This window comes from Styela clava, chromosome 6 (genome assembly GCF_964204865.1).
Source record: "Styela clava chromosome 6, kaStyClav1.hap1.2, whole genome shotgun sequence".
In the NCBI taxonomy this organism is placed as follows: domain Eukaryota; kingdom Metazoa; phylum Chordata; class Ascidiacea; order Stolidobranchia; family Styelidae; genus Styela; species Styela clava.
In genome coordinates this window covers 6966701-6993739 of record NC_135255.1, presented here as the reverse complement: position 1 = coordinate 6993739, position 27039 = coordinate 6966701, and the positions used below count along the sequence as shown (strand labels likewise).

General features: G+C 36.0%; 3 long non-coding RNA genes across 3 annotated transcripts; all 3 read right to left on the bottom strand.

Moving 5' to 3' along the window:
- Nucleotides 1-499: 499 nt before the first annotated feature.
- Nucleotides 500-1666, bottom strand: LOC144424562 (uncharacterized). Its single transcript, XR_013476778.1, has 4 exons — nucleotides 1515-1666; nucleotides 1277-1317; nucleotides 769-911; nucleotides 500-603 (listed from the first exon to the last, which is right to left on the bottom strand). It is a non-coding gene; the product is annotated as an uncharacterized LOC144424562 (long non-coding RNA).
- A 6865-nt stretch (nucleotides 1667-8531) lies between these two features.
- LOC144424564 (uncharacterized) lies at nucleotides 8532-10290 on the bottom strand. The gene is made up of 4 exons (XR_013476782.1): nucleotides 10128-10290; nucleotides 10009-10052; nucleotides 9310-9449; nucleotides 8532-9118 (listed from the first exon to the last, which is right to left on the bottom strand). It is a non-coding gene; the product is annotated as an uncharacterized LOC144424564 (long non-coding RNA).
- A 12994-nt stretch (nucleotides 10291-23284) lies between these two features.
- On the bottom strand, nucleotides 23285-25048 carry LOC144424561 (uncharacterized). The gene is made up of 4 exons (XR_013476770.1): nucleotides 24907-25048; nucleotides 24788-24831; nucleotides 24085-24224; nucleotides 23285-23893 (listed from the first exon to the last, which is right to left on the bottom strand). It is a non-coding gene; the product is annotated as an uncharacterized LOC144424561 (long non-coding RNA).
- Between the last annotated feature and the right edge of the window lie 1991 nt (nucleotides 25049-27039).

Below are 27039 nucleotides of genomic sequence, written 5' to 3'. Positions count from 1 at the left end.
CGACTGGTTACTAGAATTGTGTTCTTTGTATGTACATGCTAAGGAACTAAACTGCTTCAGAATCGCAACTTAGTAAGACGTACTTTTCATATTATTATTAATCACGTCACATGATAGGACGTTATACGCTTTTGACGCCAAACAGCGGTTAACCGAATATTTTTTCCCGATTAACGGTTACGGTGTTTTTAGTCCTACAAATACTAGGATGAAAGTTAGCGTAGATTTACGGGCACGCTAAAAAAAAAGAAATCCCGTAGTGACAGCAAGATGAGGTGGTGCTCAAAATATTTGCAATGGAACATGTGGTAAGAAATATCTGTACTTAGGAAAGAGAACACTCTCAGAGCTGTAAGCTGAACAACAGTTCAAAGGTCATTCTAAAGAAATAGAAGGGGAACAAAATGGCAATCGAGTATTTCACGTATTTTTATGGACTGTAAAATTCTTTTTAATACTAATTATCTGCCTCACAACAATGCTAATCATAAGAACACAATTGCTTTTTTGATGGTTACACACATTTATTTTCTGTAACGATTTATTCAATCCTGGCCACCTTAGGATCTGAGGTCTTGACATGAGCCTTCGTAGTAACTGAAGCTGAAAATTATGAAATTATATATTAATATATATAAATGCGATATTAGCAAAACAATTTCACAAATGTATCTTTAACAAAATTAATATTATAGTCAGTCAGAAAATGCACATGCCTAAGCGTTTTTACATCACAAAACCCAGGGGTATGAGTTGAAGAAAACTTACACATGGGTCTTAGGACATTGCAGGCATTTTTTGTTTCGCTCTGTCTGTACAATCGGATCAAGCTCATTCCGCCCGAAATCTATAACACAGACAGGCCCTCCCATTCTGTCGCAGATTCCAAGTTTTTCCCTTTCGCTGCATTCCTGCAGAAATCAAAAGCATAGCAGTCAGATGTACACAAAGCACGATTAATAAGTATCTTATTTTACTGAAATGTGTTCCCACGTTTTGTTTTTGTGTAATATCAAAGGATCCTTAAAAGGTAACAAAAATTAAAAGTTGCTGTAAAGTGTTGAATTAATTCTACTTTTTACATTAAAAAGATAAACAACTGCCTTTAACCAATGCCTTCGGTTTGTTAAGATTGATTTCCTGCATATATTCAAATTGCCTTGTTAGTGCTGTAGGCTTACAAGACCACGGTGGCTACATACACATATACAGTTTATAGGACATGGAAGCACCATCGAAACGCGTTGGTTATATACAGTTGATATCAATGACTTACGTGATATTTGAGATCCAGATTTGGGAAATGGTAATTACAGTCTGTAAAAAAATACATACTTAGTTAATTTACTCATTTTATGAGTTTCGTTGGGTTTTAAACTTCAGTGTTTTTGCAATTTAATACTATTGCGTCCAGCAATGTGCCACAATACCAGCTCAAGCACTTTCAACTGCATACGAAAATATATCTAATAGTGTTAAAGGTGAAATTTAATACAAAAGTTGAAATATTTTACTTGCTAATGCCAGAAACATCGCCAATACAACGAGTTGAATCAACTTGTTCATGATTCCTGTACAAAAATTCTTTCAGAAAATTTGGACAAAAGTTGAACGAAAAAGTAGCTTTTTTGTCGTGTTTAGAGCTATTTAAGCGCTGCAGAAGAAAAGGGGGAAAGACTGTGTATGAAAAACATTCTCCATTTTTTTGCAGTTGTTGTATTCGTGATCATATTTAACTATTTTAGTGCATAAAATCGAGTTTAAAATAGTGACATTTTTATACCATGAACTGCCAGGTCAAAACACTTCTACCATATCCTGGCAGTACTCCGCGGTACACAAATAGATAACATATACAATATGTCTATACTCGAACAAGGTTGATTTCGATTAAAATGGAGACCGCACTACTTGAATGAAACGTTAGAACGAAATGAACACATAATTGCACAAAATTTTCCTGGTACGTGTGCATTCTCATTTCCACGTTACGTTGAATACATTCTGAACTCATTGTGCTACACGACCTTTGAATGATACATCGTCTTTATTGACATTGAGCTGCAGGGTCTTATGGGGAAATTGAGAATTATGAGGTGCTATTCTTTGAAATTATCTCTTTTCTTTATGGCACTATACGTTTGATGTTCTTTGTTTTTAGAAATGCCCGGCTATATAGCGTTAATGTAGTAAGGTTGAACCAACGACTAACATACCGGGTTAAACCAAATTCTTTTGCAAATATAGGCTCTGCCAGCATCAAAAAGTCGTTTTCATACATTTCCCCAGTACTATTGTGAGCGTGTTTATAAAAAAAATACAAAAATTAAAACTTGAAACAGACGAAAGGTACAGTTCAAGTCCAAAAACATATTCATAGCACGGAAATAGATTGTGGAAATGCACTTACACTATTTTTTCACTTAGAAGGGACCTTAGAAGCGCACCAAGATGGCGCACAACCTGAACATCGTATGTGTGTACCGGTTAGGATTCAGGTTGTGCGACATCTTGGTGCGCATACTTCTGTAGCACCCTCAGAAGTATATATAATTATAGAATATTTTACTGAGCGATTGTCTGACTTTGTTTTTGAATTTCTGTCAATAAATATGTTATCATATATTCCCTTTGTTCACTTGACCGAGAGGGGGGATTTCAAAATTTTAGCAACGGGTTCTATTTTGTGTTCAATTCGCTAACAACAGTTCCCCTCAGTTGATGGAACCATGCCAAAAGAAATACAAGAACGGATTCGCTAATTCGCCCTGAATTCCAACACTGCCTGTATCATAATATAAATATTTAGGTGGCCGTGTTGATGGTTTTTCAAATCATAAAAAGGATGCAGATGCTTTATGACAATAGCTAAAATTATATGATCATGTACACCAGTGTTCTTCAAATTTTATTCATCATGACCCACTTGGCTGGGCTTTCTCGCGACCCCCGGGAACTAAACTAAAAACAGAGTAGGCTAAAAACTAGCAAAATTTTTGAAAAACTTTTGATGAGACCGCACAAAATATCAAATCCTGGCTCTATGTTGTTGATTGTGGGTAACTTTACCGGGACCCTCATTGAGCCTGAGCCCTTTCGAGGCCCACCGGGGGTCGTTACGCCTTGTTTGAAGAGGCCTTCTGTGCGCAATATATATATGGTTTTACATTGCATCGAACGCCATTTAAAGCAATCTCCAGTACCACAGTACCGGTACTCCCATAATATAGGCCTGAAGTAGTTTCTCGAGAGCATCACATTATTTGCGAATCGAATACTTTTTTGTACGTTTTGTATCATAGTGGTGTTTTCCATTAATCTATTCGCAAGATTTTTATCGACAATCTGTACAACAGTTCAGACAAAAAGTAATTTTTTGTTGTTCTTGGTGCTATTTAAGCGCCGCAGGATAGTGTACGAAAAACATCTATAATTTCTAATTTAAACCGTGTATATCGAAACTTCAGTTCAAAAGAAGTGAAATGTATGTATATATCACAAACTGTCAGGTCATAAGTTATAACCTTTTCAGCACAACCTGGTATTATTTTACAATACACAAATAAATAAATACCACATGTAATATGTCAATACTAAACTAAATTAGGTTTTGTTATAAAATCGTGGTCTAATTACTCGAAAAAATTGTATTGTGGAATGAACGTGCACAAAATATTCGCAGTGCGGGCTCAAGCTCATTTATTTCCAATTATTTGAACGGCACAACTATTCATTAACTAACTCATTGCTCAATATTAAACTATCATCAACTCTTCATTTGCAGCCTATTTCTCATGCGGGCGCTGTTATTCTTCGAATTTTTTTTCTTCTATGCGCACCATGCATTTTATTTAGAAGTGAACATTCTGACATTGGTAATTGCAAGAATTAACATTTTCAACTTTTGACCGAGTTCTAATGAGAGTTACTTATAAACAGGGTTGCCATGGATATAAACCAAAAAAATAAAAACGCCGGGGAAACATGATAATGAGATAACAAAAAGCGAAACGTAATAAACAAGATGTATTCAAGCCTGTGCGACGCATGTATAATCATTTACTCTCGAAAAAGATATTTATAGATTGGTTTGAATTAATTTTTTAAGCAGAGTCCTTGTGCTTCTGAGTTGCATTGTGAGCAGAAAATGCTGCTTTACCTATAAATTCCATATTTTTGTCACATTCACAAAAGCTGCAGTGCGCAAAACACTCGCCCTTCGTTTCGTTTGACGCCGTTGAATTATTTCTCATAATCATCACGGCAAATGTTTTTACGTTTACTCATTTTATCTCTTATGAAGTTCCAGATCTAGACTAGAGGTTTCATTTACCGGTATATTCATGTTTTGTCTAAATCACTGATTCTTGACTAACTGCAAAGTCGAAATTAACACGTGCTGAAATGCTTGGGAAGAAGACAGTCGCTTAGAACGCCAGAAAACTAAATCAGTAGGCTACTGCTACACTTATCAAATCTATCAGATCTTGAATGGTTCCGCTCGTCAACTGCAAAGCTCTCATTCACTAGTGTATTTTGATTCATGTTACACAAAAAGATCTTTGCATGTAGACTATTATTTTGTCACTGTGGTAATTAATTTGATTTTATTACGTCACCAATGCGTGTAGCAATAGCAATCAATGGGATTATTACAAAAAATACTTCGGTATCCAATCTTTGTTAAATGCTCGACACTCTCTGTCGAGCTCTACAATGCAGTAGTTGTGATCCACTGGAGTTGTGATCCACCGAGTTGTGGTTCAAGCGGCGTCGACCAGAAGGCGTCTCATATATGTCTTCAGGTTTGAAATGTTTGCCACAAACTCTTGTGCTTGGTGTAATCCGTTTTAATAAGTCAAAATAAATTAGTTGATATGAAGAATCAATGTATTGGTACAGTAAAATTATACATTGCATGAGATAATGCCCATCACTTACATTGCCTAGTAACAATATGGATTATTCATAATCAGTAAATCAGAAAGATATTAACAAAATAAAAAGAGCCTTAAGTAAGGTTTGATACATGCAGAATCTAAATTAATTATTCCAAAAAAAATCGTAGACGTAGGCTATGCTCACCTTAAATACAAGATCAATTTGCATATACCGGCAGATATACAACAGCAAAGGCATAGCCTAATAACTAAATTTAATACGAGAAAATGAATGTCAGTGTCAAAATTAGAACCAGAAAAAAAAATTTGCCACAAAATACTGACTTACTTGAAAATGTTTACCAGGATCGCGACGAATACTGTGAATCCACGCTCTCTTCATTTTGGGGAAAGAGTGGAACGATAAGTCTGGTGAGTAACGGCTATCACCATTACACAGCGGTACGCAGCAATGCAATTTGGAACCACCAGACGCCCTAGCCGCCATTGCCATCGAAAAGCCCAACGTAGTCCACACGTCGCAGGGAAGCAGAAGACAGTACTTTCCCGCGCATGCCCAGTGCCCACATAAAAACAAAATGGCGACGCTCAGCGGCAAAATGAATACCCTCCATTGTTTGTTCATCAAAGCAATTGTTTATTTCACCAGCTCGCACTGATAGTGCAGTGAGAGTAGAGCGATCGGCAACTTTCAGGAATGATACGTCGGACCAAATTACAGAGTGTGGTTGAATACAGTCAGCGGGCCGGTCAAAATCTCGTCGCGGGACGGACGCGGCCCGCGGGCCGTATGTTGCCCACCCCTGCCCCAAAATAAGAACAAAAATTAGGACACATGTCAAAATAAGGAGGTTTCTTAGAAACAGGGACGTTATGGAAACTCTGGTTATAAATATGATTGACTAAAAATAGGCTTGCAAAATTATTGTATGGCTTACCTTAGTTTATTGTATAAATACTATAAAGTACCGTTCATGTCTGGACTTGCCTACCTCGTTTCCGATTGTCATTGATTGTTTCCCAAAATTATTCAACCGCAGGTCATTAAAAACATATATAGCTTGTAAACAAAAATTTTATAATAAAAATTTTCTAACCCAAGAACTGGAAATTCCTTTTAACAACCCTAACATTATTGACCAGCCATTATAATTCATTTAGCTCGCTCTAACTCAGTGGTTCCCAACCTTTTTATATCGCGGCACATTATCGGGATCTTAATTTGTTCGCGGCACATCTATCACAAAACATGGACAATTTCTATTCATAAAGCCATTTTGCTATAAAATATTGATAAACGAAGGAGATCTTAAAGATTCGTCCATATTTAAACACATGTTGTTTCCGCCTTACAAAATTATCATTTCCGAAATGTGCGATAGTCGAGCGCGAACAAATGGTTAATATTTACCGATATATATTATAGTAACTGTTTTCTTACAATATTGTACACGAGAGCACAAACTGTATTACATTACAACAATTGATTCTTCCTCATGTACCAGGTCTGTTACAGACATCGGCGATCATAGCCTTCTATTCCAATCTGTTGTTAGTTTTCCTGGTGAGTTCATTGTTGGAGGATTCTTTCTTCGTAATGTAATTATTCAGACTGTCGGTGTGTTTTGTGCGTTGCCTCCCTCTACTTTTGGTACCACAAATCTTTCCACACAGTATTTGCTTTTCTATCCCATTTGCTCTGTTAATGTGCCCAAAAAATTGTACTTGTCTTTTCCTGATGGTTTTAATTAGGGATCTTTTGTACCCGGCCCCTTTTCCATTACTTCTTCGTTTGACTTTTTTTTCCATCCATGATATTCTCATAATTCGTCTGATATACCACATTTCTGCTGCTTCAAGTCTTCTTTCGAGATCTTTTGTCAGCGTCCAGCATTCACATTCAACTATTGATTATTATCGCTAAAAACACTAGATAGGTTCAAAGTTGTTACGTTTAAAGACGTATCTTTTATCGTTATGAATTTCGTGCAATGCTCGAGCATAATTTGATGGCAAAGATCATAGCTTTTACTGTCGAAACTCTTATTCGTTTTTTTAGACCGCACAAACTATCCGAAAAAGATAACGTCTAGAATCTAAAGTTTGGTTTCAAATTCCTAGGAGAATTTGCGTTCCATAGGCAACCTCTGTTACAAACAGTTATCAAGTATAGTGAATTCGGGATTTTATTCCAATTTTCATCTTTCGCGCCGGCTTTGATCTTTCTCATCACCGTTTGTAAATCAACTGTCCCAATTTTAAGCTAACGATATTATCAATTCTGACGCCGGAATGAGGATATTTATGAATACGATAGTTGAGCTTCTTATGAATTTACTTTCTATTGTGCCTGTTTTATTTTCGTATTGAAGAGTGAATGAAAACCCTGCAAACTCATAGCGTGAATCCTGGATAATTAAATAAATTGGCAACAATGGAAATTCTACTGGCCATATAAAAAATACGCGAATTAATTTTTACCTTGTCTGACATTCCTAATTTTACGAAACGGTATTGGTGCACTTTATGCAACCCTATGAATTGAAACAATACCCAAATAGGCCTACGGCTCCGCAAATATTTCGTTTCTGTTTGTTAGCAGGAGCAGTGGGGTAATTCTCGCAGAATTCATAGGGTCAGTTTAGTGACGTGGAAGTTCCGTGCCTAAGCAAAGCGGCATATGTCTATGAGTAGCAAAATGACATGCTAATACTCAAAAGAATGAGGCTCCCGTAGTATGTGATTGTGAACCAAAATGGCGGACACCGGAATGTATTATGTGTACCAGGTCAGGCCATAATTTTAGGTACAAATACTACTAGTCACTTGGCTAGTCCCCGAACTCGTAATAGAACTGAAATAAGGAAAATTGGAACAAAATTATGGCCTAACCCTAACCTGGTGCACATACTACGTTCCGGTGTCCGCCATCTTGGTTCACATACTACGAAAGTACCAAAGAATGACATCGAAAAATTATTGTTACGTAACGATACACAGCGCGTTATTTTTTTGTTGCATAGCGATCCAAGTTTGCCTCCTTTCCCCCAAATTATGAAAAGTGTCCGCCTCTGGGCTAGGTGTCGATTCTTTTGCGCGCGCACCCACATTCCCCAAGTGCTGCACACACATCTACTATACTGCCTCATGCTAAAATATAATAACGATTGCTACTTCCATTGAGCAAGCTTGGGAACTTAGTATTAGCGAAATAATTAATTTAAGCCAGAGAATGCGAATAAACAGTTGCAGACAAGGTTCACGGCGTCACCCTCACCCGATGAGGAAATGCGTTTTCAGTGCTTGGATAATAGATGACCAAATACGTGATCAACTTAGTTTACTCTCATCTTCTTTCCATGCTTAAAATTAAAAGGCGCTAAACCAAACATCTTCATTTATAAGAAAAGCAATGCATAAATATCACTGAGCTTATATTTTTATCGTCCAACTAAATGTCAGTATCCTAGATACCCACCAAAATTACAGTATTATGTTTAACAGGCTTTCTTCCCGGTCGATGGACGTGGATGTAGAAAATTAGTATGCACAATGCACGAGGAGTGTATATATATTGCAATTAAGTCTGTTATTTATCACCCACACATAAAATCAAAAACGCGGTAATGGTTGTGTTGTATTCAATCTTTATCTATCTATGCTTACACACATACATGTCAAGAAACTAGAATGCTTTGATTCACATTTTAATATTCGCTATATCTTTTTCTATCAATGCGTCTAAAATTGATCTTCGGTAAGGAAATATACCTAATGAATTCACCATAAAATATAAATGTACATGCTTTTGTACCTTATGCGAAATAATAATTTTATTGATTTCAGTAAATAGTAAGTCTTATTTCACATTTCAATCTGGAGATCTCAGTAAGAAATTTTCAACAAATTACCCAAAACTTTTATGATGATTTCAAGTTGTTTATAGCAATAAAGCCTTGATTGACAGATACTAGGCAAACTCGATTATTTTGAAATGATAATTATTTCTGATTCAATGTTTATATACAGATGATAAATCTAAGCACAATTACTATATTGACATGAAATAACTCAATTGTGTCAAAAAAGGAATTAATTTTGATCATGAAATCAGAAAATGACAATGAGAAATGAAAAATATTCAGCGTTTTCATCACGCATGGTCATTTTATATCTCCAACGTTGATATTTGGCATTTTCCTTCGTAGTAGATGTAACTAAAATAGAAAGTTTGCAATATTGTTCTAAATTAATGCAATAAGTTAAATTTTAAAAAATGAAATCAATTTTGCTTAAAAACTGCGGATCGTGAATTTTGTGTGTAAATTGTTGTTCAACGTCTCTTTTACTCCAAATTTGTGTATTTCTTCAATAACAAATATAGCAAACTAAAAACGATTATACTCACGAGCCTTTCCGCCGACAGGGCATGCATCTATTGGCCATCGTCATTTGCAAGTTATAGGTTATAGGTCCCCCATGATGTATTACACAGACTGGTGCGAGTTCACGAGTGCAAACACCCTCTTTCTCTCGTTCCATGCAATTCTGAATATGAAACAATAAAGTTAACTTCAATGGAAGTGAATTGTGGTGATAAATTTGTTGTCGATTAGGCAATATAACTGTACTCAAGAGGTACGGGAACGCCCGACAAATACTCATATGTCATTCTTAAAATGTTGCCACATAGCGCTCATAATACAACTCAATGTATGTACTACAGTTGTATGTATTTTAATGATGAAATCTGCGTGTTACTTACGGAAAATTTGCGTTTGTATTGAGACTTATTGAATTTCAAAAAATTGAATTGAAGTTCCTAAAACATTGGACGTACCAGGAACGTATTAGAAATTATTTTTCAATTCTTAGGTCAAATGTGTATAGCATCACATTATCCGACGATAAGTGCCCAACTGATTGAAAACTACTGTTCTAATGATTAGCGCCACGTCACAGCATGTAACTTCACACATTGTTGTGTGGTATTTCATGTTATCATACAAAAAATGAACACTGTATTGCAATCTCATTTAGTTTGATTAACATGCCGTTTCAATACACGAGTCGTTTAATTTGATATAAATATCCTTACTATACTTACGTAGATTCTGAGTAACGGTATATCGGATATGTCAGAGCAGGAACCTATAAATATATATTATTAGTATTAATATATGTAATTAATCCCAAGTGAATTAAAAATCAAAAAAATTTACTTACTTGCAATTGCTAAGCACATCATCAATACGACAAATCGCAACATTTTGTTCGGCGTTAAGACGAGAGTTATTGACGTGAGGAACTTTGGAAACTTTAGTTTGCAATGAATACGTTTCCTGGTTTATAAATACTTAAGGCAAATGAATTGCGAAGAAGTTAAGTAACATGATCTTTTATATTTCCAATTGTTTTTTTGTTTGCCGTATGTTAAAGCATGTCTAAAGAAATTTGTTACGCGGGAAACATATTATGTTTATGCACTATACAAATGCCATACATTTGTATAAGTCAAATATTTCACAAACACCTCAATTTTAGTTTGGGGTTTTGGATTCTTGCGCCACAAAATCATGGTTATGATCAATGATACATAACGCACAAGCATTGTATCCAAGCATTGTAACTCGTAAAAAAAGATTCATCGATGTCTATAGGCCTCATAGAGGCATTTGTGTTTACTTCGAGGCACAGACTCGGATGATAACCTAAAATGCTAGCATAAATATATTTCAATTTTGAAAACTATTTCTTTAAGCAAGATTTTATTCAGGAACAGAATTTTTTGCTAACTTTGTTTTGAATATCCCTATTTGTATAAAAAAAAAAGAGTTACGACATGGTGACGAAATGTAACGACTTTCTCAAGAATCTGCTTGATAATACACGATTGGATTTTTTTGCAACGTCTGTTCCAAGTGCGATATGGTTCTAGTACTATGCTATAAATGGCGTAGCCTGTTTGCACACCTGAAAAGCAAACTGGCAGAATATTCCCATGCTAATCAAATGCCTATAAATATTGTAGTGCTTTAGATCGGCGGTGCACAACTCAATTGGGAATACAAGCGAAAGTTTTTGAAATATTCTCGTTGTGTGCCACGACTGTATACTGAAATTGGGCACGCGTGCCCTGTGTTGTGCGCCCCGCTTTAGGTTAAAACATAATGCTTCATGCTGGAAGTGATGTTTAGCATAACATCATTAAACTTGTAGAATATATTACCCACTGACCAATGTTTGCTCCAGCGACTTTATTGCAGTAGAAAAATAAAGTAAAAGTGGTTATATTTTTTGGTTTTGATTGATGGGTATATGCCAGCCCTATAATACAAAGCGTTAATATCGTAGTAATTATATCGTGCAATTATTTTACTTTCAAATGGATTTCTTGTATAGCAGTGGGTTCAAATAATACAATTGGTTCAATCATTTCATTATGGTCAACAAGAAATTATTTATGTCGCGTATTTGCAAGGAAAAGCTTATTCAAAATGATTCATTCTTGTAGAATTCGATTTTAAATGTTAATAATTAGGAGAAAATTTCGTTGAATCCCATTCATGCATTGTCTTGCATTAGTAGAATTAAAGGGTGATTACCTTATAGATTTATTCAAATATGACAGAAACGACTGTCCCCAATAATGTAAACGTGTTTAAACACTGTAAGTCTTTTTCCGAGAATACCGGCTTTCCGACGTTTAGTGATCATTTTCATTAGAATACCAATGTAATTCGATTCCAATGTACTCACTCAATGTACGGACAGTAGGAAAATTCATTTATTAAGAGAATTCTCCAAGCCAAAATAAACTTTCCAATTATATTGCAGCAAAATAATTGTAAAAAGACAGAATACACAAAAGAAAAAAATTTATATGTCTGATATGAAATGCTTGACCAATGAGACGACAATGTTCCTACTGCATCATACTTAACCTTGTTTGTTGCGAACAGTGCATAGGACACGAAGTGGCTAATAGATCTTGTTCGATTCTTGTTCTTGTTGTTATAATAAAAAAATCGTCTTTCTCTTTAATTACTTGACCCCTTTGAAATGTTGAGTAGTTGAAGATTACTGTTGTCGCTAGAGGGTTACCCCCCTATATTTATTTCAAAAATTGTATGGGTTCTATGGGATTCGTTTATTTGTGCGATTACGACATCGAAATCAAAAATTGCGCACCTTGTGGCGGTTCCGCGTTCGTGATTGTTGCAATCTGGTGGTCAGTCGAAGTCGAAGGTTACTTGTACTACGCGGACCCCCACAATTTTCAAACCAAAAACAAAATATAAGAACATAGCAGAGCGTCACGGTAATAACCGAATTGCGTAAGTCATTTTTGGCGATTTTGAGTTTTTCATAAAATAGGTATTTATGTAATACTGCGCACCTATCTGTTAACTCAGATTTTTTTTTAAGAATTCCGAAACCCATAAAAATGGAGATTTAGTATGACATGCACATTTGTGCTATTGTTTCTTCATAATGAATTATCATTGTTACCGCAGGACTATCGTGACGTCACAGAGGCAAAATAATCTCGGCGAAGTATTTTCGAGTTTTTGCATCTCGGAATCTAGCGCGTATTAATTTGAATTTGTACTACAGTATAGGAAGGCGTGCACTTGCGATATTCACTGTCCGAGTCCAATTCATCTTGGTTGGCTCTTATATTGGGTGCATTGCTGTTTTTTTCTTTATATTTAATCTTAGTCTTATTTCGGTGGGTGTGCAGAGCGTGTTATATTGATGATATATATATTCTTATACATAAAAAATAAAGTAACTGAAACTGATTAGCTATTTTGGGGATTAGACATTGTAGATACTGAGAATTACATTCGTTTCTGGAATGTTTAGTTTCCAGGACTGGTGCATATAGTAAAGTTGCAATATTGCGTATGTCCCCAAGTCATAGACACATTTCTGCCTAAGTCACAGTGCGCCATTATGACGTCACTTAACTGCATCATACAAATTTACTTAAATCCGGCTACGATCAAAAAATTGAACCATGGCAAATTATTGACTCTCAATGGCATAGCAATATCATTAGGAAGTTTTTTACGTTTTTCTCAAAACTGCTAAAAATGACTTACGCAATTCGGTTATTAGCGTGACGATAGAGCTATTCGGACAACAATTAGCTGCCATTCCTCACGTACGCAATACAAGAAGCTCGTGTGTTCATCAAGTTTGTTACATGCTTTCGTCTTGATTTTAACAAGTGTAGGAAACCCAATGTTCACATATGTAAGTGGAGAGGAAAGGGATTGTGATTTTAAATGCACTGGCGTTATGCTAACAACAAAATGATATCAAAACTAAATTTTTGTTTTGCACAAAAACTATTGGAAAAAGTGGTGACGTAATGGACAAAATTTCAACATTGTCGAACAACCAGTTTGAGAACTACTGCTCTAGACCAGGGGTCCGCAACTACTTTTCAGCGGGACCCAAAAAAAAATTCTCGCCACCCAAGCATTTGGTAAACATGTAATTAGTTATCGATTTTAAGACTATTGTCGACACTAGCATTTTTATTGCACAAAATTTTATGAAACTTAGCACATAAAATTGTAAATAGTAGAGTTTATTATGACTAATGCAAATTATAAGCTTTGTGTATAATACACAATATATTAAATCGAGGTTTAATTTAGGAGACGGCAACTCGAATATATTTTTCTACCTCTAGCCTTGATCTGTAATTGTATGTTATGTATGAAAACGCTAATAGGCGCGAAAAAATGTATTGGTTTTTTAATGAATTTTGGATGCTTTGCTGTAAGATGGCGTTTCAATATCGCTGCTTTCAAGCTTTTGTTGGTAAGAACATGAGGAACGTTTGTTCGTTGAAACAAACAACACATTGAGGACGTGAATAATCATTTATAAGAATACACGAGAAACCAATCTTTGCACATTATTCGCTGTTATTCCGCTTATATGTATGATTTGAGTGATGTATTTCTACGATGAAGATGAGTCTTTTGTCAGGCATTGATCCCCACTGCTATTCCCAAAATTCCCGAGCAACACTCATCGCGATTAGACCACTTCTGAAAAAGCGACTTTTTCATCGGATAACGAAATTTCTGTTGCGTAAAATATTCAATCCATGGCCGACCCGAGAATTTAAAATGTCTTCTCATATCAATTCAATTGTGTTCATCGTTGCTCGCCTTTGAGTTGACTAATTTACTACAGCAACCACGAAATACTTGTTAAACCGTCTACTAGCAATGAATGGATTGAAATCGTATTTTTGAGTTGCTCTTTCAGCACTTAGGATTATCGCAATGTTTCGTTGTTAAGGGAGAGTTTGCAGTTATGAAGCCAATTATATTTGATACCTTCATATCGAAATCGGTCTATGCATGAATGTATCAGTGATTTCTAGATGCAGTGATAGGACAAATATCGGCCGACATAGTATAATGATCAAACTTTCATTGAAGGGTTTAGATCAGGGGTCGGCAAACTACGGCCACCGGGCCGGATCCGGCCCACGACGCTTCACTGAATTATATTACCAAAACAGCTTTATTGACGATTATATTCTTTACGTGACAGAATTTGTTTTGAGAAACTAAATTATACTATAACCTAACAAGCATATAATTGATTATATTTAGAGAAACAGAACGTAAAAAAGTTGATGCTGAGCGCAAATGGGTTTAACGACTCTGAAAATATTCAAATGATCAGTCTTCGCGCACTGCTTGAAATTTAACTGAAATCTGGGTGAAAAAATGTGATTCATGGGCCATTCCTTTGGTTTTTAACTTTCTAAAAACACGTGCGGCCCGCCAATGACTTGCAACCTTTAAATTTGGCCCGCGAACGACAAAAGTTTGCCGACCTCTGGTTTAGACTTTAGAGCCAGTGAAGTTATACAGTCATCCCAACACAAATCCTCGACCCACTGCCCTATATCCCTCCACTTTCCTATTCTCGATCCGCTGCCCCGCTGTCTCTCTCACCTCGGCCAACTGTTCGACCTCCCTCAACCTTCCTATCCTCGACCAACCGCCCTATCTCCCTCAACCTTCCTATCCTCGACCCACTGTCCAATTTCCCCCAGCCTTCCTATTCCCTTCAACCTTTTTATCCTCGACTCTTTGCCCTATTTCCTTCAACTTTTCTATCCTCGATCCGCTGCACTATCTGCCCCAAACTTCCCACGCTCGACCCACTGTCCTACCTCCCTCAACTTACTTATCTTCGACCCACGGCGCTATACCACTCAGTACCTAACCTAACAGCGCTATAATCACGGTTCGATCGTCAATTTGAACTTTATCATCTTGCGACCAACTTCCATGTGTTATACTGGTCGAGTATGCCAATGAGATGAGTCAATCGTACGTCAACAAAACGTGATTGACGGCATTCGTAAATGTAGGCTGGAATGTCAAATGGATAACCATAATTAGTGGCTTAAAAATGTGCTTCTAATTAGGCTACTGATGGCATCGGGTTTGGAGACGCTGTTTTCAAAATTTTAACAGGCCGTTAAATATCGACATATAGGAGTTCCTTTTCAGAAACTCATTCATTGTCGTCTGTATTTCCGTGCAAGGCAAAACGATGAGGAAATAATCAAATATTTGCACGCTTGGTCTTTTTCGATGGATGTTCCGCCATGTCCTGCATTTTTTAATCCAACTCAGATAGATGTATATATAATTTTTTTTACGTGACTGAGAAGGCTGAAAAGTCAAAAACAGTCGAAAATATAAGTCGCTCAGTGAGTGTAATTCCTTTCAAACTATTTTTAAGCCATGAAATGTTTCGTCGTAGCTAGCGTTGCCAACTGCCCTTTAATTCAGCGTATAGTCCCAAAATTGAGCTTATCTTATCTGCAACTTGATGAAGTTGCAAAAGACGCAGTTCGTACGTAATCTTTGGCATCGCTTTTACTATAAAATGTTGGAGAAAAATACTTTTTACGGACCAGAGCACTATTGCTTTTTTCGGATCAGCATCATATTGTCACAAGACTCACGACATGGCCAATTATTAAGTGCATAAAAGGGCTTGTTAAAACTCAGAAAACTGTCGTTCTCAACAAGAAACCGTCAGTAGCCCAATTAGTCACTCATTTTTAAACTGCCAATTATGGTTATTGTTTACCATTTGGGATACCAGCCTACATAAACGAATGCCGTCAATCATGATTTGTCGACGTACGATTGAATCATCTCATTGGCATACACCACCAGTATAAACCAAGGAAGTTGGTCGCAAGATAGTAAGGTTCAGTGTGGCGAACGGGTCGTGAACAAAGCGCCGTTAGGTCAGGTACTGAATAGTATAGCATCGTAGGTCAAAGATAGGTAAGTTGTGGCAGATAGGGCAGTGTGGCGAGAATAAATAGATTGGGGGAGATAGGGCAGTGGGTCGGGAAGACAAAGGTTGAGGCAGATGGAGCGGTGGTTCGAGGATGGGAAAGTTGGGGAGATAGGGCAGTGGGTCGAGAATAGGGAGATAGCGTAGTGGGTCGAGGATAGGAAGGTTGAGTGAGATAGGGCAGTGGGTCGAGGATAGTAAAGTTGAAGGAGGTCGGACAGTGGGTCGAGGACAGGTAAGTACAGGGTTGCCAGACCCCAGCGATAAAAAAAGCCAAATCAAGACATAAAAAAAGCCAGAAAAAGCCAACAATTTTACTAAGTACAAAAGCCCCATGATTTGTCAGATTTTAAGCCCTTGGCAACGTACTGATGATGATGTAGAGCGATCAGTTCATTCAATGAGGCACACATATAGGAAGTAAAGTTCCTATAGAATTGTAGAAAGTAAAATAAATATCAATCGAACAGCATTATTTTACCATTCAATATATACAATACAGGGTGCCGCTTCAGTCTGTCAGTATGTAATATACTTACATGTTTCTACTCAAACTTGTGATATACCATAAAAAATTCTCCCTATATCGTACTTTTATATTGAATATTTTTTTACTTTTGAAATTTATAAACCATTTATAAACCATCAATTTTATTAAAAAATTATCTACCCCCTGCCGCTCACAGGTGGACCACTGATATCTAATTCAGTAATTTTAGCGTAGGTAATCACTTCGTTACTGCAATTGCAGAATTAAACTAAAGCTCACCTAAACCATATCAGGCATAGCCTAATGAAAATTAAGTTATACAACTATTTTTTGGAAACAGAACGTAAAACTGACAAATAACACGCAAAACTATAAAAACGAGGCAATGTTTACAACCCTGCCTGAACATCTGTCTGAGCAGCTGCAGAAACTGCAATTATTTCTTATTGGGTATGGTTAAGAGTTAATGTAACAAACAAGGAAATCGATGCTCCAGGAAATCCTAATGTTAAGTAGCTAATAAGTACAGGTAATAGGCTATTGTTCAGTTGTTACACACTAAATATTGCATTTCATATGATTTTAAGAATAGACACTAGAATAGACTTGAAAAAAGCCAAAAAAACGCCAAAAAGCCAAACGGAAATTCTGACGCCAAACGCGTTTGAAAAAATGGCAAATTTGGCGTTAAAAAAGCCAATATGGCAACCCTGAGCAGAAGACAGTACTTTCCCGCGCATGCCCAGTGCCCACATAAAAACAAAATGGCGACGCTCAGCGGCAAAATGAATACCCTCCATTGTTTGTTTATCAAAGCAATTGTTTATTTCACCAGCTCGTACTGACAGTGCGGTGAGAATAGAGCGATCGGCAACTTTCAGGAATGATACGTCGGACCAAATTACAGAGTGTGGTTGAATCCAGTCAGCGGGCCGGTCAAAATCTCGTCGCGGGCCGGACGCGGCCCGCGGGCCGTATGTTGCCACCCCTGCTCCGAAATAAGAACAAAAATTAGGACACATGTCAAAATAAGGACGTTTCTTAGAAACAAGGACGTTATGGAAACTCCGGTTATAAATATGATTGACTAAAAATAGGCTTGCAAAATTATTGTATGGCTTACCTTAGTTTATTGTATAAATACTATAAAGTACCGTTCATGTCTGAACTTGCCTACCTCGTTTCCGATTGTCATTGATTGTTTCCCAAAATTATTCAACCGCAGGTCATTAAAAACATATATAGCTTGTAAACAAAAATTTTATAATAAAAATTTTCTAACCCAAGAATTGGAAATTCATTTAACAACCCTAACATTATTTACCAGCCATTATAATTCATTTAGCTCGGTCTAACTCAGTGGTTCCCAACCTTTTTTATATCGCGGCACATTATCGGGATCTTAATTTGTTCGCGGCACATCTATCATAAAACATGGACAATTTCTATTCATAAAGCCATTTTGCTATAAAATATTGATAAACGAAGGAGATCTTCAAAGATTCGTCCATATTTAAACACATGTTGTTTCCGCCTTACAAAATTATCATTTCCGAAATGTGCGATAGTCGAGCGCGAACAAATGGTTAATATTTACCGATATTATAGTAACTGTTTTCTTACAATATTGTACACGAGAGCACAAACTGTATTACATTACAACAATTGATTCTTCTTCATGTACCAGGTCTGTTACAGACATCGGCGATCATAGCCTTCTATTCCAATCTGTTGTTAGTTTTCCTGGTGAGTTCATTGTTTCTTCTTTATGTAAGGATTCTTTCTTCGTAATGTAATTATTCAGACTGTCGGTGTGTTTTGTGGGTTGCCTCCCTCTACTTTTGGTATCACAAATCTTTCCACACAGTATTTGCTTTTCTATCCCATTTGCTCTGTTAATGTGCCCAAAAAATTGTACTTGTCTTTTCCTGATGGTTTTAATTAGGGATCTTTTGTACCCGGCCCCTTTTCCATTACTTCTTCGTTTGACTTTTTTTTTCCATCCATGATATTCTCATAATTCGTCTGATATATCACATTTCTGGTGCTTCAAGTCTTCTTTCGAGGTCTTTTGTCAGCGTCCAGCATTCACATTCAACTATTGATTATTATCGCTAAAAACACTGGATAGGTTCAAAGTTGTTACGTTTAAAGACGTATCTTTTATCGTTATGAATTTCGTGCAATGCTCGAGCATAATTTGATGGCAAAGATCATAACTTTTACTGTCGAAACTCTTATTCGGTTTTTTAGACCGCACAAACTATCCGAAAAAGATAACGTCTAGAATCTAAATTTTGGTTTCAAATTCCTAGGAGAATTTGCGTTCCATAGGCAACCTCTGTTACAAACAGTTATCAAGTATAGTGAATTCGGGATTTTATTCCAATTTTCATCTTTCGCGCCGGCTTTGATCTTTCTCATCACCGTTTGTAAATCAACTGTCCCAATTTTAAGCTAACGATATTATCAATTCTGACGCCGGAATGAGGATATTTATGAATACGATAGTTGAGCTTCTTATGATTTTACTTTCTATTGTGCCTGTTTTATTTTCGTATTGAAGAGTGAATGAAAACCCTGCAAACTCATAGCGTGAATCCTGGATAATTAAATAAATTGGCAACAATGGAAATTCTACTGGCCATATAAAAAATACGCGAATTAATTTGTTACCTTGTCTGACATTCCTAATTTTACGAAACGGTATTGGTGCACTTTATGCAACACTATGAATTGAAACAATACCTAAAGAGGCCTACGGCTCGGCAAATTTTTGTTTGTTTCTGTGTGTTAGCAGGAGCAGTGGGGTAATTCTCGCAGAATTCAAAGGATCAATTTAGTGACGTGCGAGTTCCGTGTCTAAGCAAAGCGGCATAGGTACTGGATATATGAGTAGCAAAATGACATGTTAGTACTTAAGAGAATGGGCGCTCCCGTAGTAAGTGAACCAAAATGGCGGACACCGGAATGTAGTATGTGTACAGGGTAGGCCATAATTTCAGGTACAAATACTACTAATCTTGGGGTTTTGGATTCTTGCGCCACAAAATCATGGGTATGATCAATGATACATAACGCACAAGCATTGTATCCAAGCATTGTAACTCGTAAAAAAAGATTCAGCAATGTCTATAGACCTGCTAGAGGCATTTGTGTTTACTTCGAGGCACAGACTCGGATAATAACCCAAAATGCTAGCATATATGTATTTCAATTTTGAATACTATTTCTTTAAGCAAGATTTTATTCAGGAACAGAATTTTTTGCTAACTTTGTTTTGAATATCCCTATTTGTATAAAAAAAATAGTTACGACATGGTGACGCAATGTAACGACTTTCTCAAGAATCTGCTTGATAATACACGATTGGATTTTTTTGCATCGTCTGTTTCAAGTGTGATATGGTTCTAGTACTATGCTATAAATGGCGACTTTATTGCAGTAGAAAAATAAAGTAAAAGTGGTCATATTTTTTGGTTTTGATTGATGGGTATATGCCAGCCCTAATACAAAGCGTTAATATCGTGCAATTATTTTACTTTAATATGGATTTCTTGTATAGCAGTGAGTTCAAATAACACAATTGTTTTATCATTTCATTGTGGTCAACAAGAAATTATTAATGTCGCGTATTTGCAAGGAAAAGCTTATTCAAAATGATTCATTCTTGTAGAAATTCGATTTTAAATGTTAATAATGAGGAGAACATTTCGTTGAATCCCATTCATGCATTGTCTTGCATTAGTAGAATTGAAGGGTGATTACCTTATAGACTTATTCAAATATGACACAAACGACTGTCCCCAATAATGTAAACGTGTTTGAACACTGTAAGTCTTTTTCCGAGAATACCGGCTTTCCGTCGTTTAGTGATCATTTTTATTAGAATACCAATGTAATTCGATTCCAATGTACTCACTCAATGTACGGACAGTAGGAAAATCCATCTATTAAGAGAATTTTCCAAGCCAAAATAAATTTTCCAATTATATTGCAGCAAAATAATTGTAAAAAGACAGAATATACAAAATAAAAAAAAAATTTATATGTCTGATATGAAATGCTTGACAAATGAGACGACAATGTTCCTACTGCATCATATTTAACTTTGTTTGTTGCGAACAGTGCATAGGACACGAAGTGGCTGGCTAATAGATCATGTTCGATTCTTGTTCTTGTTGTTATGAAAAAAATCGTCTTTCTCTTTAATTACTTGACCCCTTTGAAATGTTGAGTAGTTAAAGATTATTGTTGTCGCTAGGGGGGTTACCCCCTATATTTATTTCAAAAATTTGTATGGGTTCTATGGGATTCGTTTATTTGTGCGATTACGACATCAAAATCAAAAATTGCGCACCTTGTGGCGGTTCTGCGTTCGTGATTGTTGCAATCTGGTGGTCGGTCGAAGTCGTGAGGACTGTCCACTGTAGAAGGTTACATGTACTACGCGGATCCCCACAATTTTCAAACAAAATACGAGAATATCGGCAGAGACCGAAGACTTATCGATCGAAAGTTAGGGGATCCCCCAAAACAGCGCTCTTACTCCATAGTGATACCTTGTGTGTTGTGTCCCACTAATTAATTAATAACTCGCTAATTATACGACAAAATTCGCCCAAAATCAATAGGCTTCTGCCTGTTGTCCGAGATAAGATGAATGCACATGCAAAATCTGGAGCAGATTCAATCTCGCTTTCGTGAGATATCGCGTGCATCTAACAGACAAACAGACATACAGACAGATACCTATCAACATACTTACTGATTAAAATCGATAAGTAATAAAAACATAGCATAGAGCTATTTGGACAACAATTAGCTGCCATTCCTCATGTACGCAATACAGGAAGCTCGTGTGTTCATCAAGTTTGTTCCATGCTTTCGTCTTGATTTTAACAAGTGTAGGAAACCCATGTTCACATATGTAAGTGGAGAGGAAAGGGATTGTGATTTTAAATGCAATGGCGTTATGCTAACAACTACATATTTTGTGCGATATATTCATGAAAATGATATCAAAACTAAATTTTTGTTTTGCACAAAAACTACTGCAAAAAGTGGTGATGTAATGGACAAAATTTCAACATTGGCAAACAACCAGTTTGAGAACTACTGCTCTAGACCACACAAAAACGATTTTAGAGCGCGGTTTTGTTTTAAAATTCACACAAGCTTCAATAAGTACAATATACAATACGATAGTTAATTCTTCTTCTTATGATTCTTCTTATGATTATACTTTCTATTGTGTCTGTTTTATTTTTGTATCAAATAGTGAAGAAAACCCTGCAAACTCATAGCGTGAATCCTGGATAATTAAATAAATTGGCAACAATGGAAATTCTACTGGCCATATAAAAAATACGCGAATTAATTTGTTACCTTGTCTGACATTCCTAATTTTACGAAACGGTATTGGTGCACTTTATGCAACCCTATGAATTGAAACAATACCCAAATAGGCCTACGGCTCCGCAAATATTTCGTTTCTGTTTGTTAGCAGGAGCAGTGGGGTAATTCTCGCAGAATTCATAGGGTCAGTTTAGTGACGTGAGAGTTCCGTGCCTAAGCAAAGCGGCATATGTCTATGAGTAGCAAAATGACATGCTAATACTCAAAAGAATGAGCGCTCCCGTAGTATGTGATTGTGAACCAAAATGGCGGACACCGGAATGTATTATGTGTACCAGGTCAGGCCATAATTTTAGGTACAAATACTACTAGTCACTTGGCTAGTCCCCGAACTCGTAATAGAACTAAAATAAGGAAAATTGGAACAAAATTATGGCCTAACCCTAACCTGGTACACATACTACGTTCCGGTGTCCGCCATCTTGGTTCACATACTACGGGAGTACCAAAGAATGACATCGAAAGGTTATTGTTACGTAACGATACACGGCGCGTTATTTTGTTGTTGCATAGCGATCCAAGTGTGCCCCTTTCCCCCCAAATTATGGAAAGTATCTGCCTCTGAGCTAGGTGTCGATTCTTTTGCGCGACTACCCACATTCCCCAAGAGTTGCACATACATCTACTACTGCCCAAATTTAAAATCTTATAACGATTGATACTTTCATTGAGCGAGCTTGGGAACTTAGTATCAGCGACATAACTAATTTCAGCCAGAGAATGCGAATAAACAGTTGCAGACAAAGTTTACGGCGTCACCCTCACCCGATGTGGAAATGCGTTTTCAGTGCTTGGATAATAGTATAATCAAATACGTGATCAACTTAGTTTACTCTCATCTTTTTTCCATGCTTTAAATTGAAATGCGCTAAATCAAACATCTTCATTTATGAGAAAAGCAATGCATAAATATCACTGAGCTTGTATTTTATCGTCCAACTAAATGTCAGTATCCTAGATACCCACCAAAATTACAGTATTATGTTTAACAGGCTTTCTTCCCGGTCGATGGACGTGGATGTAGAAAATTAGTATGCACAATGCACGAAGAGTGTATATATATTGCAATTAATTAAGTCTGTTACTTATCACCCATACATAAAATCAAAAACGCGGTAAGGGTTGTGTTGTATTCAATTTTTATTTATCTATGCCTACACACATACATGTCAAGAAACTAGAATGCTTTGATTCACATTTTAATATTAGCTATATCTTTTTCTATCAATGCGTATAAAATTAATCTTCGGTAAGGAAATATACATAATGAATTCACCATAAAATATAAATGTACATGTTTTTGTACCCATATGCGAAATAATAATCGCATTTAATTTTATTGATTTCAGTAAAAAGTAAGTCCTATTTGACATTTCAATCTGGAGATCTCAGTAAGAAATTTTCAACAAATTACCCAAAACTTTTATGATGATTTCAAGTTGTTTATAGCAATAAAGCCTTGAATGACAGATACTAGGCAAACTCGATTATTTTGGAATGATAATTATTTCTGATTCAATGTTTATATACAGATGATAAATCTAAGCACAATCACTATATTGACATGAAATAACTCAATTGTGTCAAAAAGGGAATCAATTTTGATCATGAAATCAGAAAATGACAATAAGAAATGAAAAATATTCAGCGTTTTCATCACGCATGGTCATTTTATATCTCCAACGTTGATATTTGGCATTTTCCTTCGTAGTAGATGTAACTAAAATAGAAAGTTTGCAATATTGTTCTAAATTAATGCAATAAGTTAAATTTTAAACAATGAAATCAATTTTGCTTAAAAACTGCGGATCGTGATTTTTGTGTGTAAATTGTTGTTCAACGTCTAGTTTACTCCAAATTTGTGTATTTCTTCAATAACAAATATAGCAAACTAAAAACGATTATACTCACGAGCCTTTTCGCCGACAGTACATGCATCTATTGGGCATCGTCATTTGCAAGTTATAGGTTATACGTCCCCCATGATGTATTACACAGACTGGTGCGAGTTCACGAGTGCAATCACCCTCTTTCTCTAGTTCCATGCAATTCTGAATATGAAACAATAAAGTTAACTTCAATGGAAGTGAATTGTGATGATAAATTTGTTGTCGATTAGGCAATATAACTGTACTCAAGAGGTACGGGAACGCCCGACAAATACTCATATGTCATTCTTAAAATGTTGCCACATAGCGCTCATAATACAACTCAATGTATGTACTACAGTTGTATGTATTTTAATGATGAAATCTGCGTGTTACTTACGGAAAATTTGCGTTTGTATTGAGACTTATTGAATTTCAAAAAATTGAATTGAAGTTCCTAAAACATTGGACGTACCAGGAACGTATTAGAAATTATTTTTCAATTCTTATGAGGTCAAATGTGTATAGCATCACATTATCCGACGATAAGTGCCCAACTGATTGAAAACTACTGTTCTAATGATTAGCGCCACGTCACAGCATGTAACTTCCACACATTGTTGTGTGGTATTTCATGTTATCACACAAAAAATGAACACTGTATTGCAATCTCATTTAGTTTGATTAACATGCCGTTTCAATACACGAGTCGTTTAATTTGATATAAATATCATTACTATACTTACGTAGATTCTGAGTAACGGTATATCGGATATGTCAGAGCAGGAACCTATAAATATATATTATTAGTATTAATATATGTAATCAATCCCAAGTGAATTAAAAATCAAAAAAATTTACTTACTTGCAATTGCTAAGCACATCATCAATACGACAAATCGCAACATTTTGTTCGGCGTTAAGACGAGAGTTATTGACGTGAGGAACTTTGGAAACTTTAGTTTGCAATGAATACGTTTCCTGGTTTATAAATACTTAAGGCAAATAAATTGCGAAGAAGTTAAGTAACATGATCTTTTATATTTCCAATTGTTTTTTTGTTTGCCGTATGTTAAAGCATGTCTAAAGAAATTTGTTATGCGGGAAACATTATGTTTGTGCACTATACAAATGCCATACATTTGTATAAGTCAAATATTTCACAAACACCTCAATTTTAGCTTGGGGTTTTGGATTTTGGCGCCACAAAATCATGGTTATGATCAATGATACATAACGCACAAGCATTGTATCCAAGCATTGTAACTCGTAAAAAAAGATTCAGCGATGTCTATAGGCCTACTAGAGGCATTTCTGTTTACTTCGAGGCACAGACTCGGATGATAACCTAAAATGCTAGCATAAATATATTTCAATTTTGAATACTATTTCTTTAAGCAAGATTTTATTCAGGAACAGAATTTTTTGCTAACTTTGTTTTGAATATCCCTATTTGTATAAAAAAAGAGTTACGACATGGTGACAAAATGTAACGACTTTCTCAAGAATTTGCTTGATAATACACGATTGGATTTTTTTGCATCGTCTGTGCGATATGGTTCTAGTACTATGCTATAAATGGCGTAGCCTGTTTGCACACCTGAAAAGCAAACTGGCAGAATATTCCCATGCTAATCAAATGCCTATAAATATTGTAGTGCTTTAGGTCGGCGGTGCACAACTCAATTGGGAATACAAGCGAAAGTTTTTGAAATATTCTCGTTGTGTGCCACGCCTGTATACTGAAATTGGGCACGCGTTCCCTGTGTTGTGCGCCCCGATTTAGGTTAAAACATAATGCTTCATGCTGGAAGTGATGTTTAGCATAACATCATTAAACTTGTAGAATATATTACCCACTGACCAATGTTTGCTCCAGCGACTTTATTGCAGTAGAAAAATAAAGAAAAAAGTGGTCATATTTTGGGTTTTGATTGATTGGTATATGCCAGCCCTAATACAAAGCGTTAATATCGTAGTAATTATATCGTGCAATTATTTTACTTTCAAATGGATTTCTTGTATAGCACTGGGTTCAAATAATACAATTGGTTCAATCATTTCATTATGGTCAACAAGAAATTATTTATGTCGCGTATTTGCAAGGAAAAGCTTTTTCAAAATGATTCATTCTTGTAGAATTCGATTTTAAATGTTAATAATTAGGAGAAAATTTCGTTGAATCCCATTCATGCATTGTCTTGCATTAGTAGAATTAAAGGGTGATTACCTTATAGACTTATTCAAATATGACAGAAACGACTGTCCCCAATAATGTAAACGTGTTTAAACACTGTAAGTCTTTTTCCGAGAATACCGGCTTTCCGACGTTTAGTGATCATTTTCATTAGAATACCAATGTAATTCGATTCCAATGTACTCACTCAATGTACGGACAGTAGGAAAATCCATTTATTAAGAGAATTCTCCAAGCCAAAATAAACTTTCCAATTATATTGCAGCAAAATAATTGTAAAAAGACAGAATATACAAAAAAAAAAATTTATATGTCTGATATGAAATGCTTGACCAATGAGACGACAATGTTCCTACTGCATCATACTTAACCTTGTTTGTTGCGAACAGTGCATAGGACACGAAGTGGCTAATAGATCTTGTTCGATTCTTGTTCTTGTTGTTAAGAAAAAAATCGTCTTTCTCTTTAATTACTTGACCCCTTTGAAATGTTGAGTAGTTGAAGATTACTGTTGTCGCTAGAGGGTTACTCCCCTATATTTATTTCAAAAATTGTATGGGTTCTATGGGATTCGTTTATTTGTGCGATTACGACATCGAAATCAAAAATTGCGCACCTGATGGCGGTTCCGCGTTCGTGATTGTTGCAATCTGGTGGTCAGTCGAAGTCGAAGGTTACTTGTACTACGCGGACCCCCACAATTTTCAAACCAAAAACAAAATATAAGAACATAGCATAGCGTCACGGTAATAACCGAATTGCGTAAGTCATTTTTGGCGATTTTGAGTTTTTTATAAAATA